The sequence below is a fragment of the Equus caballus genome, chromosome 1, assembly GCF_041296265.1.
Source record: "Equus caballus isolate H_3958 breed thoroughbred chromosome 1, TB-T2T, whole genome shotgun sequence".
NCBI lineage: Eukaryota > Metazoa > Chordata > Mammalia > Perissodactyla > Equidae > Equus > Equus caballus.
The window spans coordinates 101618729-101633761 of record NC_091684.1 but is presented as its reverse complement, the minus strand read 5'-3'; positions in this window follow the sequence as shown (position 1 = coordinate 101633761).

Sequence of the window (15033 nt, the reverse complement as noted above, 5' to 3'; positions counted from 1 at the left end):
CTCTCCTCCTCCAGGCAAAACGAGAGGATCTGGACATTCACTGTCCGTGCAAGTCGGGAGCAGTGGGCGTCTCAATGCCCGGCCAGACATGGCATGAATCTGCGCCTGTGTGAGCAAGGGAAAAGAGAGGAGGGAGGCAGCAGGTAGGGGCCGGCCCTGGTCAGGTGTGGCAGGCTCGGTACATTTCCCACGTTCCAAGTGGACCCCCTGGAAGGGCATCGGGCCTGAGTCTCTTTGATGGGACCTCAACAAAGAGCGCTGGTGGGCGGGCGGGTGGGCAGCTGGGGCTCACCACAGGGCACATGGACAAGGGCATCCTTCCAGGGCAGGAGCTGGGGAGGGGCTTCCTGAGCGGTTAAGCTGGAGTGACTCCCCCAAATAAAGAAAATGTGCGTGAGGAAGCCACCTATAGCGTCCCCTACAGAGCACACATGCGCCCCACGAGAGGCGGCCTCTGCTCTGCACGGTGCTGCCAGAGATCTGCAATGGCATCGGTGAAACATAAGCGCCCCTGCCCGTCTTCCCTAAGTCAGTCTCCCCTGCTCCAAGGAGGAAGCAAGAAGGACAGGGGAAGAAAGTCTTTCATGCTCAAGTCTCTGGTCTGACACCTGGCTCCTCTGGGGAGCAAGATGGAGGTGACATGAGACAGGGTAAGTGACTGAAGCTCAAAATGAACTGGACTACACTGGGCTTCTTAAAATATCATTTTGGTGCTGGAAAGTGACCGAAAAGTGATGGGATTTGCCCTAAACCTCTTTAAATGATGGAAAGGAGAGATGCAACTTATTGAGTTTGAAAGCAAAGATTAGAGAAAAACAAAATCATTCTGCGCTGTGCCTTATTTAGTCTAGAATGTTCAATAAATCCAGTTACACCCATTTTTGTTTTTTGGGGTTTTTGTTTTTGGTGAGGAAAAGTGGCCCTGAGCTAACATCTGTTGCCAATCTTCCTTTTTTTTCTTTTTTTCCTTGAGCAAGATTGTCCCTGAGCTAACATCTGTGCCACTCTTCCTCTATTTTGTATGTGGCTTGCTGCCACAGCATGGCTCGACAAGCTGTGCCTACGTCTGTGCCCAGGATCCAAATCCATGAACCCCTGGCTGCTGAAGCAGAGCACACGAACTTAACCATTATGCCACCAGGCCAGCCCCCAGTCATACCTGTTTTGAAGCACATTTCAACATACTGTAATAGTCAACATCTTCAGTAGCGTGAATTTATCACCTACGGACCAAAAGATCTCAATTTTAATGTTGAGAATATAGTATCAGGGCTTATTAAGATTCATTTGTGGAACAAACAACTTGATCTTAAAGAGCTTAATTTTCTCAAAGCAATAATATACTTTCCTCATTGAAGAGAGGATCTTATATTGGGATGTTTTAAAATCACATCTATATGCTGCAACAGACTATGAAGAAATTCTTTTTAGATCCAGGTGTAACCAGGGACCATTTGCCTCTCATGATAACAGTAAGTATTTTATTTATCTATTTGGCGCTGCCTGTGGGTCAGGCACTGTCTGAGGTACCTTGATATATTAACTTAATACATACAAAACATAGAGCCTTCTGATATTGTTCCCTCATGGGAAAATTCTTTGCAAACTATAAAATGCTGCATAATTACCAGGGGATGTTCCTGATGTCACAAGCATAGCAGTTACTAATGCAACAAGCACGTGTCCTTGTTTCAGAAGCTGCCTTGTGTCCTGTGAACGTGAATTTAAGAAAAAGGAGAATAAACGTTCGGTGTGGCCAGTTCTTCAGTCCCAGCCTGCGTCACTGCCTCTTCAGGGGGCAGCGCGTTGGAGCCCACGGCCCCCTCTCCCGTCCAGCCCACACCTGGAGATTTTAGCCCTTCCCATGTGCGTCTAGGAATTTTCACTGGTGCATCTACGGTGGAATTCTCCATACTAAGCCCGAATTATGCCTGTGTTTGCATAATGGCCCCAACCGGATTGCAAAGTGTGAAAATAATTCTCCTGGGGAGTGACCAGATCTTGTTCCCTGTCCAGCATCCAACGCGTTGGAGACCCGCAGGTTGGATTTACTAGAATTGCGTTGGGTGTGATTTCCGACAGCAAATGTGAACTCCAATCATTTATCTTCAGAAGCAAAGCCTGTGTCCAGCGTAACCTCATGGCTTGATGACACCCCGCACAGGGCGAGTGTGATCGGGTGAGCACGTAACCCCACAGGACGCCCTCACTTCCCAGGCTTTGCTCTCTTCGCTGGCAGGGTGCCTGCTCCTACCAGCTGGACTAGAAGCCTCATCATTCAAGGGCCACCGGGGAAAGGTCTCAGGAGAATCTGATTCCACCTAAGTCGTCTCAGTGTTTGTTGAGTGCTCCCCTTCAGGCTCTGTGGTAAACACTTCTACACACATTCTGTCATTGAATTCTCATCAACCCTATAGGTTACAGAATATTAAACTCAGTTCAAAGAAAACGAAAAGGAGAACTGAGAATTTATATAACTCATTTAAGATCACCCGGTTCGTAAGTGGTGGTGGGGGTGGTATTTGAACTGACGCGAACTGTCTTCAGAACTCATGCTCTTAAATAAAATGCTTTATGTATTTTCCCATTGTCCTCCTAACACTCACACCTGCATTAACGCAGGTTAAGCTTGAATCTGCTCCACGTAAGTCAAGGGAAGCCCCGAGCAGTTGTTGACGAGTCCTTTCCGTGTAGACAGCCGCCTGCACGGTCCATTCTTTCCCACGCTTCGAACAAACGGTAGACGCTGCTGGATTTTCCATTAGGAAGGAGATGTGGTCAGAAGCATCTGCAGCCTCTCGTCATCCCCTTCACCTCGCCTTTGCGGGCGCCGCTAAGAGTCTTAATTTACGAATTATGGACTTGTGCCTCTTCGCCACATATTTTGGACCTGTTTTGCGGAATTAAATTATTGGATGTGATTTTAACATCAAACCTCCAGATGGCACCAGAGAACGGAGAAAAACAGAACAGCGTTCCCAAAGAGCCTTTGTGTTTACCAGCCTGGCAGGCCGAGGGACGCCGCCCTGTCTGTCACTGTCACGATGTCACCATCTGTGATGCCCTCCAGGCAGGGCGGGGCCGATGCTCTTTGCTCACACTTACGTGCCTGTGGAGATCTCTGTTGCAAAGACCCAGGTCCCTCTAGGCGGATCCTCTTGGCTCTTTAGAACAAATTCTAGGAAGTGGTCACAGACGTGTCACCCGGGATCTTACTTGTTAAAGTTCTTATTGAGATGCCATCAGACAGACAAAAACCTCTGCTGGAAAAGCAGGAACGGAAAAGGTCCACGCGACCTTAGACTTTGTGCTTCATTCTCTCTTAAGATAGCGAGTCCAGCTGTGGTCCCTCGGCAAGTGACAGAAAAAGACCAGACTGAAACCGAAGGTCGCAGTCACAGCGTTTTCAAAAAGTCTGGGGGCCGACTCACCAGCTGTCACGTGTGTCCGAGTGCCTCTCCCCGCGGTCAGCGACCTGCACACACTTGTCCCCGAAGGAGAGGAAAGCACGGCCCAGCTGGCAGGGAAACTGGCATTTGTAGCCACCCATGTTAGCGCCTTCCATCATTTATTAGCTTATCCTGCAGACACAGGTTCTACCACGAGAAACGGAGGTGCCCCCATCTCCACGGGCCCCTGCCACACTGTGCATCCAGCCTTCTGTCAGCAAGCCACAGTGTAGGGGAGTGCGGGTCGTACCTAGACAGCCCACCAGCACCGTCACCTTTACTCCTACAACTCGTGGGTGAATTCTGGAACAGAGACGCTCGCTGCAGCTGGAGCCCAGCGCACAAGTGTAGACCTGGAAGGCTCTTTTCCTGGTTCATTCCATGGCTCTCTGCTTGTCCTTTGGTCCCCCCCAGGTGGAGAGACCTCTCCTGACCATTCTCTCTAAAATGACTTCCAGTCACTCTCTCTCTCACCTCCCTGCTCACTTCCATGCAGCATCTTTCAAAGTCAGAATTATCTCATTTTGCACTCGTCTGCCTCCCCTCTCCGGAGTTTATGGCTGAAGCAGACAGGAACTTCTCATCTGCCTCTGCTGTGCATCCCACCTTTAGGAGAGTGTGTGGCATGTTGTGAAGGCTCAGTATGGGTTGAACGAGTGAGTGAACAATGACTGATAGGCTGGTCCAATTCTCCCTTTTCTTCTGGTTATAAAAGTTGATTGAAATATAATTTGGGATCAAAGCCATTAGCAGAGAACATGATACCAACATAAATAACCAAATTATGCCTCAGCAAGAGATAGTGTACAGCAAGAGAGGATTATAGATATCCTACAAGAAGATGCTTTTCTCCAGTGATAAAGCAGCGGGACATTTTTTTGGACTGCGTAAAAAAGAGGACCCAAGTCATAGGAGTTCTGTGGACGCACAGTCTCACAAAAGACCGTACAGTTTCCATGAGGAGAATTACATCGTGGCTTGAAGAAGAGCAGACGAAAGTTGGCGCAGTCTCAGGTTTATTTTGCTGTTTTATCTCGCGTTGCACAACCACGTGGGACCTCCGCTAACTCATCCACCCAGAGGACGGCTGGGAACGCCATGCATTCTTTCTGTATTTATGGCCTTGTACGCTGCAAATTGCATTAGCTCCAACAGACTTCCAGATGAGCTGGAAAGGCTCATCTGTCAGCACCTCCACAAGGCTTTCTGGGCTTTCCCATCAGTTCTGGCTCCTCTGTCCTCTCACGGTGCGCTTCCCCTCCCTCATCCAGACAACCACGGTTGTCACCAAGAGGTGGGTTGTGGAACTTATTCTCTAGCTTCTTTCTCCCCCCAGAAGGGGAGCATCTTGAAGGCAGGGACCATGTCTGTTCCTGGTTGATGCCACCTTCCCAGCCCTGAGCTTCACGCCTGGTAATTCAAAAGTGAGCAGTTAAATATCCGTTGAATGAGTGGGCGGATAAACCGAGCACGGTACTGCATTCTTACGTCCTTTTTCTTTCATTTCTTCTCGCACGACCAGGTCTGGTGGGTCCTAGTCCTAACCCCATTTCGCAGATGAAAAAACTGAGGTTTAAGAAGATTCAGCAATGTAATTAAACAATAACCGGACAGTAGCATCTAGAACAAGTTGCCCGTTTTAAATGATATTCACTGAGCCGTGTGAATGAGTGTGGGGAAAAGGGGTTGTTGGCCCGGATGCCTGGAAGCCCATCCCACAGCTGGAGAGCAGCGTCTCGCGACCCACTCCGAGGGGGCGTGAGGGTTAGAGACGATCAAACACGTCAACCTTGTAGCACAGGGCCTTGCAGGCTGTACATTCTCTGTGAATGTTGTTAACTGATAAATGAAAGCCGAGAAAACAGCTCTCAATAGAGGATGCAAATATAGCTGGTCAAATTCTGGCTTCAGCTGGATGCAGAGTGGTTTTACACTCTGCCTCCATTGCTCTACGGTGGGTCTGGGTGTTCCCAAAGCGTCCGCCCCTGGAAGATAACCAGCTGCTGGGTCAATTAGAGCAAGGTTTTATCCGCATTGCTGAACTTTCCAGAAAGTAAAGGGCTGAACTACAGCAAGCCTGGGGACTGAAACCAGTGGAGATGCACCAGAGGACCCTCATGAAAGTGGGTCAAAGAATTACACCGCTGGTTGTGGGGTGGCAATAAGGAAATCCCCCAGTCTCCACCAGGCTCCGGTTTGGGGGAGAACAGACAGACAGAAGGGAAACCAAAAAGCAAAACACAGCAAAATTTTTCACCCAGAGAAATTGCAACCCCGAGCTAGACCTCGTCTGAGCTTGCAGCGTGCATGGTTCATACCGTGGCCGTGCCCAGCTGGAAAATTAAATTAAAATGGTTTCTGGTCGGCAGTGCCCTTGGCAGCAAACAGAAGCAAGTGCAGGTCATCTCTGGAGAAACGGCTCCCCACCCACAGCCCTTGGGGTTCCCAGAGAATAAATTCAGCCAAACATGAACTCACACGCAAAAAATTTCCAAACCAACTGCTTCAAGTTTGAGGAGTGGCAGAGCTCCTAAAATAATAAAAATAGTGCCTCTATGTTCCAACAGTGGACAAAAGATGATAGAATAAGGGTGTGTATGTGTGCAATCAATCTAAAAGACAGCAGAAAAAAAGGAGAAGAGAATATAAGAAAAGTATTAAAATAGAGCAAAACTTAAGATAAATACAAACTAATAGTTGATAACACAAAAAGGTGACGGGTCTAGGGGCCGGCCTGGTGGTGCAGTGGTTAAGTTAGCACGTTCGACTTTGGTGCCTGGGGTTCTCTGGTTCGGATCCCGGGTGCAGACATGGCACCACTTATAAAGCCACGCTGTGGTAGGCGTCCCACATATAAAGTAGAGGAAGATGGATATGGATGTTAGCTCAGGGCCAGTCTTCCTCAGCAAAAAGAGGAGGACGGGCAGTAGTTAGCTCAGGGCTAAAAAAAGAAAAAAAAAAGGTGAAGGGTCTAAACACATCGATTAAAGGCACAAATTGTGCTATAAGATTCAAAAGATACCACATTTAGTGATCTGCTGATTATAAGAGACTAACCTTCCATATAAGGACATAGAAATGACAGAAATGTCAAAAGTAAAAGGTGAGAAAAAGTACCTCCGGCAAATAATAAGCAAAAGAAAGCTGACATCTCTACATGAATATGAAACGAAATGGATTTTGAAACAAAAACATCAAGGAGTGTAGAAAATTACTAAATAACGATCAAAGCGTCATTTCATCAGAGAGAGGTAATTCTAAACACAATCATCTAAAGTTGCACCAAAATATGTAAAAGTAATTACAAGGAAAAGGTGACCAACCATCTCATATAAAGAAACTTCACGACCTACCTCAGTGCTGGTGGGCTGAACACACACACACATACACACACTCACTCTGAAAAACGTGATAACACAGTTAATAAGATAGATTTAATGGATGTATATGGAACCGGCACTTAACAATTAACGAATATAATTTTCCTCAAATACACGTGGAGCAGTTATAAAGTTTGGATGACCCCTAAGCCATAAAGCAAACCTCAACACATTGAAAATAATGATTTTCATAGAGAAGATGCTGTGTCACCATAATGCAATTAAGCTTGAAAGCAATAACACAAGGACAGTGAAAAACGCACCAGGTGCTGGAGCATTTAAAGACTCATGAACCAAATACAAAAAAATGGAATTGTGTAAATACAAAAAACGAAATTATATGAACACGTTAGCATTGAATGCTAATCAAAATGCAACGTAGTGCAACCTGATTTTTTGATTATTTAGCCCATGAGATAATGAAGAAAAAGACCCAGATTTGGAGCAATTGGGACAACGCTTGTGGATACTGCCGTAAAGTTTTGAGTGCTCCCGGCTTAGTATATTTTATCACGAGTCGACCCCATCATGGCATGATTTTTATTTCAGTACAGATCTCCGATTTCAGCATCTCTAACTTCATGTTACGAACTGATTTGTGTCCCCCCAAATTCATACCTTGAAGTAGTAAGCCCCCCAACAACTCAAATGTGACTGTAGTCGAAGATAAGGCGTTTATTAAAGTAAAATGAGGCCATTTGTGTGGACTCTAGTCTAACCTGCCTGGTGTCCTTACAATAAAGAGGAGATGAGGACACGCTTGACACACCGGCCACGTGGGGGCACAGCGAGAAGACGGCTGTGTGCCAGCAGGGGACGGACGCCTCAGAAGGACCCAGCCCCAGCGACACCTTCATCTGAGACTCACAGCCTCCAGAACTGGGAGGAGATCAATCTCTGCTGTTGGACCCTCCCAGTCCGTGGTGTTCTGGTGCGGCCGCCTGAGCAGCCTAACACATTTACTAACGAAGCACGAATTCTGGTTATCCAGGTGGCCGTCATATGCCATCTCACTGAAAGTTAAATATTTCAACGTCCACAATCTAAGAAGGAAAGGGCACCGACAAGAGCTTCCGCAGAGCCTGTGTGATCCTGACTTCCTTGGATGTGATTTCAAAAATCCTCACCCTACCCCCCCCTTGGCTGGGCGTTGTCCGGGAAAGTCAAGGCAAGGGCTTGGCTCTGCTCATCTGACCTTCTCCGCTCAGCCTTCCTTCAGACTGTAACCCGAGACCTGAGATTGCAGCCTCCCCTTCTCCTCTGACTCTGAGCCTCTGAGCTCATCTCAGCAGGACAGTTCCTGGAGTCTGCTTTCATGTTTCGGAGCACGACCAAGACCAAGGACAGGAAACGCTGCTTCCTGAGGCCGGGCTGCTACGAGCCCTGGTCACGGAAAACTGAGACCAAGTCTGTTTTCTTGCAACTGCTCTGTCACCCGCGACGTCAGTTCCTCACAGCGGATCTGACCCGGTGGAGCCAACCAGGGTCAGGGCGCGTAAGAAGCTGGCGGTTAAACAGAGTTTGTGTCACTTTGCTGGAACCGTGGTTATCTAAAATTAAAGGAAATGTGAATTCTTCAGTTGTAGCTCAGTCTTTAAGGTGAATTTTAGTTAGAGAATAAAGGGTTTCTCTCTTTACCTTCATCCTAGAAAGCTAAAATGGAAAAATTGCCTCAAATCCTTAAAAAAAAATCCTCCAAATTTGAGGTCAGTTTTCACAGACATTCACCACAATGTATGACCTATTTTAAGTAGATAAATAGAGGTGTTAAACAGAGACGTGTAAAATCCTGGGATAACCTAACAGTAATACTGTCATCCTCTTTTTTATTTATTCACAAATGACACGTTGAATTCCTAATTTCATAGTGAACTGCTCTAGACATGAGACAATGAAATAATCAGCAAATAAACTAGTGTATGTAAAGTAATATTTAAGGTTAAGTGGTACCGTAATGTAGCATTGTTGCGATTAATAGCAATCCACTACCACAATCTATATTTTATTTTTTAAAGATTGGCACCTGAGCTAACATCTGTTGCCAATCTTCTTTTTTTTCCTTCTTCTTCTCCCCAAAGCCCCCCAGTACACAGTTTTATATTCTAGTTGTACGCCCTTCTGGCTCTGCTATGGGGGACGCTGTCTCGGTATGGCCTGCCGAGCGGTGCCATGTCCACGCCCAGGATCCAAACCTGTGAAGCCACCAAAGTGGAGCACACAAACTTAACCACTCGGCCCCGGGCCGGCCCCTCTATATTTTAAATTATTTTTTGTTTTAAAAAAATAACAGCTGGTGTGTGTTGAATTTGGGTAGTGGCCAATTTCGCAACTGTAGTGTAGAACCATATTACGTCGTCATAATATGCAAAATCACAGTATGTCATCACGTCAATCTTTGCAGAAAACTCTTGTGATGCAAGTATCATTTTCTTCATAAAAATTTTAAAATTAGGTGTCAGTTTCCACGACGGCTAATCCAATATACTGTTCTGTGGTAATTTCTCTTATTTCATGATAGAGTGATCTGAACCGATGAGCAAATAATATATTGAACTGTTGATTCAATTTATCAGCCAGTACCAATAGAACACCTACTCTGTGTCAAGGGCTGTGGGTAGACCATGAGCAGAACAACTTGGTCTGCAACGAAGAGACAACACAGAGTCAAACTGTCCTCAGGACACTTGTTATTTCACACAACTGGCAGTCCAGAGGGGAAAGGAGGAGGGCACAGCCCAGTGAGGGCCCGAAAGATGTCTTCGCAGACCCAGATTTCCTCCTTCTCTCTGCTCTGCCGTTCTTCGCATCAGCTCCATCGTGAGCCTGGTTTCTCTCCTGGTTTTAAGTGGCTTCAATAGTCCCAGGGACATTGTTTAGTTGTGACAGTGACCAGAGGTGGAAGAAGGGCTTCTGTTCTCACATGTCCTTCTTAAGAGTGTGGAAACTTCCCCCAGGATCTCCCAGTGTCCACACCACACTGATGGCCACTTTGTCCCAGGCCCGGTCCCAAGGGAGAATGCCGCTCCACCTCCCCACGCAGCCCCTGTGATGGGTCTAAGCTGCCGAGACTCTTCCCTGGAGATGGAAGTTGAATCCCCGTTTTCCAGTCTCATGGAGGAGATGCGGAAACCTGAACAAGGCCAGGGCCCCAAGAGAAGGAAAAGCACAGGACGGCCGATGAAGGTGATTAAAAGTAAATTTTCAAATCACCCTTTACAGCGTTTGGATTTATTTACATTCCACTATCGGGATGTGAGGGTGGTTGTTTAACCATCATTGATAACCCTGATGCATATCATTTAAAAATCTTTGCCGATTGGATAAACCAAAGTGACAGTTTTACTGCATAAACATTCACTTGTTTGATTATTCATGAAGTCGAGCAAGTTCTGCGCTGTATTGGGACCTTTGTTTAGCTGCTACTGTGAATTTTCAGTATCTTGTGCCAATTTTCCATTATGGGAAAAAGGCTATGGGAGAGTCAGGGTCCTATTTGCCTCAGAGTTCATCTCTGACTCCTCTCTGACTTCACACCCTATATTTAATCCATCATTGACTCCTATTAGCTCCACCTCCGAAACATGAGCAAACTCTGCCCTTTCTCACCATGCATGCTGACAAACTGGTCACAGCCACCACGATCCTTTGCCTGCACCAACTCTAAGGCCCCAACTCTAAGGCCCCAACTCCTTTACCGTGCATTCCCCACAGACCAACAAGGGATCTTTGAAGAAGGAATCAGAGACGTTATTCCCCTACTTAAACCCTCAAATGGTCTCTTCATCTCTCCCTATCTTCCTCCTCGTCCAACACGGCCACTGTCTTTCTTCTGAGTCTCTCAAACATGCCAAACTCCATTCAATCTCAACGCCTTGGCACGTGCTGTTTCCTTGGCCCAGTAAGCTCTTCCCCAGATGTTCTCAGGAGGCTCCTCAGAGGCCTTTGACCATCTGGCTGAAACAGTGCTCCTCCACTCTCTGGTTACCTCTGTATTTCATTAGCCTGTTTACTTTAAGGCATGTCTTAGGTACTAAAATTACATACATACATGTGTGTTGACAACAGTGCAGCAATAGACAAGGGAGCCAAGAGCACACCATGGGGAAAGGACAACCTCTTCAGCAAATGCTGCTGGCAAAACTGGACAGCCACGTGCAGAAGAATGAAATTGGACCCTTATCTTACACCGCTCACAAAACTTAGCTCAAAATGAATTAGAGACCTAAATGTAAGACCTGAAACTGTAAGATTCCTAGAGGGACACATAGGTGAAAACCTTCTTGAAATCAATCTTGGTAATAATTTCTTGGATATGGCATCAAAAGTACATACAATAAAAGAAAAATAGACAAGTGGGACTATATCACACTAAAAAGCTTCTGCACAGCAAAGAAAACCATCAACAGAATGAAAAGACAACCTACAGGATAGGAGAAAATATTTGCAAACCACGTATCTGATAAAGGGTTAATATCCAAAGAATATAGGGAACTCCTATAACTCAATAGCAGAAAACCGTAAAATGACAAATAACTTGATTTAAAAATGGGCAAATAAATGGAATAGACATTTCTCCAAAGAAGATATACAAATGGCCAACAGATACATGAAGAGATGCTCAGCATCAGGAAAGCGCAAATCAAAACCACAGTGAGATATCACCTCACATCTTTTAGGATGACTATTATCAAAAGACTAAAAGATAGGGGCCAGCCCAGTGGTGTAGTGGTTAAGGTTGTGCACTCCGCTTCTGTGGCCTGGGGTTCATGGGTTCAGATCCCAGGTGCTAACCTACACACCACTCATCAAGCCATGCTGTGGCAGCGTCCCACAGACAAAATAGAGGAAGATTGGCACAGATGATAGTTCAGGGACAATCTTCCTCATCAAAAAAAAAAAAAAACACACAAAAAAAACACACAACTAAAAGATACCAAGTGTTGATGAGGATGTGGAGAAAAGGGACCCCTTGTGCACTGTGGGCAGGGAAGTAAATTGGTGCAGCCATTGTGGGAAACAGTATGGAGGTTCCTCCTACCATATGACCCAGTGATCCCACTTCTGGGCATATATCCACAGGATTGAAATCAGGGCCTCAAGGAGATATCTCTACCCCCATGTTCATTGCAGCATCATTCACAATAGCTAAGACGTGGAAGTGACCTAAATGTCCATCAGTGGACAAATGGATAAAGAAAAGGTGGTATATACATACAATGGAACATTATTCAGCCTTAAAAAAGAAGGGAATCCTGCCATTTATGCTAACATGGATGGACCTTGAGGGTGTTATGCTAAGAGAGATAAGTCAGACACAGAAGGACAAATATTGCTTGATCTCGCTTGATGATGAGTAATCAAACTCATAGACGCAGAGAGTAGAATGGTGGTCTGCCAGGGGCGGGAGGGAGGGCAAAATGAGGAAGTGTTGGTCAAAGAGTACAAATTTTCAATTATGTAACATGACTAAATCCTAGAGGTTTACTGCACATATAAACACCATGAGAGAAGAAAATTTATAAATTACGAGCTAAGGCACATGAGACAGTGCTTGACGCATAATAAGCATTCAGTAGATGTTTGTTAAATGAATGAACGAACAGATATCATAAGGCTTATAGCACAGTAGTTGCCACATATTAAGGTTCAGTAAATGGCACCTATTGTTACTATTGTCCCTTTTAACTTTTGGAGAGAGATTGAAATCTCGCTTTTTGTCCCTTTTAACTTTCCTATCCTCTGTCTTTTCATCCCCATAATTTGTCCCTCTTATTCAAACATGAAAAAAAATTCTGGTAAAAATAGAATCTCAGGTTGTATTTATACGAATCTTATTATAGGCACAATACATCCTACAACCAGGAATTGTGGTCTCTAATTGAAATGAAATTTCTGAGTTGAAAGTGGCTTTTAATGGCGTTGCTTGAGCTGCTCGTTTTGGACTGACCAAACGACCACATGGCTTACTGCACCCACGACAAAAGGATAGATTGTTCCTAGACTTTTACTTCACACCTTACATGGGAAATCTAATCTTACTATCAATTGCTCTCGGCATCTTGGAATAGCTTCATGTTCAACATAAATGCACAGAATGCAAATGGTACATTAGGGTGTGTCTGAATTCTTAATAAAGAGAGCCTGCAAATAAAATTTAGATAAAATGAATTATGTTAACAGATGTACAGTGTTTCGTTAACATCAGGGCTTCCTGTCTGTTTTGCAGGATATGACAGACAAGAGCAGGGCACCTTTTCATGGTTTTGCCTTTGTGGCAGCGTTACTGTGTGTGTATGTGTTGGTTAAATGGAGTACCATGGGTACCTTTATCCCCTAAGAAGGACATAGCTGCTTGCAGGCTGGTGGGGATGAGGGATGTGATGAGAAGCAGAGTTTACAACCAGCGGTCCTGAAGAAGGTGGTAGGATGTCACGAGGGAGCGGTAAGGGCGCTCTGCCTTATGGCGGCTAAGTCCGTGGAAGGACCAGCAGCAGAAGCCCCAATTGGCAATGACTCCTAGTCCTCTGTGGCCGTAGAAATTGGTTTTTTTTTCCAAGCAGAATGCACACGTGCACCTATACCAGTCATCTGAACACAATTTCAGGAGACTCATGGGTGTACGGTCTGTCCACGGACTCTCGAAGATGGGAGATTTCTTACGTCTTGCAAAACGTCAACGGCTTCAAGCAAAAGAGAACAGGCTTTTTTTGTGGGCTTTCAGATGACGAAAGGTAGAACTGAGTTGGCCTTAGGAAGGAAAGAAAAAACATTTTCTGTGTAGTGACTTGAGCCTTACCAGGCAATCTATCCAAGTCTTTCAGGATTTTCAAAATAGCAAAAGACAGACCCTGTGATTTTCTCAGGGCCACTGAAATACTGTGGTTAGAAAAATATCCAACATGGCCTTTCAATGTCATCCTGGGACATTGTTTTACAATCCTTCCCCTAAATGTTACTTGTTATGTAGACAAATACTCCTAAATTTGACTTTGCTGTCATGCGATTAGAACAGCACATCGTGCTTACACGCTCCCTTGTATATTCCTGTCTGGGAAAGAGATAACTCCAAAGACGCCTTTAGTTTAATCACCCTGCGGGATGCTCCGTAGTTTTATAGCTATTAGCAGATTCATGTCAGCCTTCCTTGGACTGACTCCATCCATCTTCATTCCTTGAATCGTTCTTCAAACCCATTTTACCAACCTGTGGATCCCTCACTAACTGAGTTGACAAGAATATTCAGCATGTGTTCAGTGTACATTTGTACGAGAGTCGTGCATGTTGTTATTTGATGGTGGGGATGGCATTGCATGGTGGATTTAAGGGCGCGTTGCAGAGCGGAGGTGGCCTGGAAGCCACAGGCTACAAGTGTCCAACGCCAGGAAGTCCTTCCTTATCAGAAGGGCTCTGGACACGGTCCCCATCATTGCTCAGGTGACCAGGAGGGCGCAGAACCAGGCCCACTGTGCAAACCTGGGCTTGCAGGGAGAGATGGGTGAGCCGGCTTGGGAGAAAGACGGAAACGCCTTGGAGGGACAGGGGAGGGCTGACACAGCCAGGGGCAGAATCAGAATTCAGAAGGGACTTGGAAAACTGGAACATTGGGTTGAAATAAACCATATGTAACATAAGAAAGAAAAACAATATTTGCGGGCACATAGCATGAATAGCAAAATATTCGAATCCTTTGACTGTGTAGTCCCACGTATGTAAGTCCATCCCAAGTTAATCAAAAATATGGAAAGAAATTTTTACGTGGAAAAGGAAATATGGATAGTGTCCTTTTAAACACAGAAATGTTAATTGCAATGTTGTTAAGAATAATGAAAAATTGGAAGCAATCGAAATGTCAACAATATGGGAATGATTAAGTAAATTGTAGTGCATCTAATTCATGGATTTTTTTTCCTAGCAAATTAAAAAGAACATTTCTTGAGAAATAGAGCATGTAATAGAAAAGTGCACACTGCACAAATGCCCAACTTATTGAATTGTCATAAAATGAACAGCCAGATGACCACCACCCATACCAAAAGGAAGCATTACCAACACCCCATTAGTTCTTTTCATGTGTTCCGTCCAAACTATGAACCTCTAAACCCTTAATCATTATCCTGATTTTATGATAATCACTTAAAAAGATTTTTTTATTATAGTTTTACCACCTAAGTTGGTATCCCTGAACACTACAGTTTAGCTTTGTC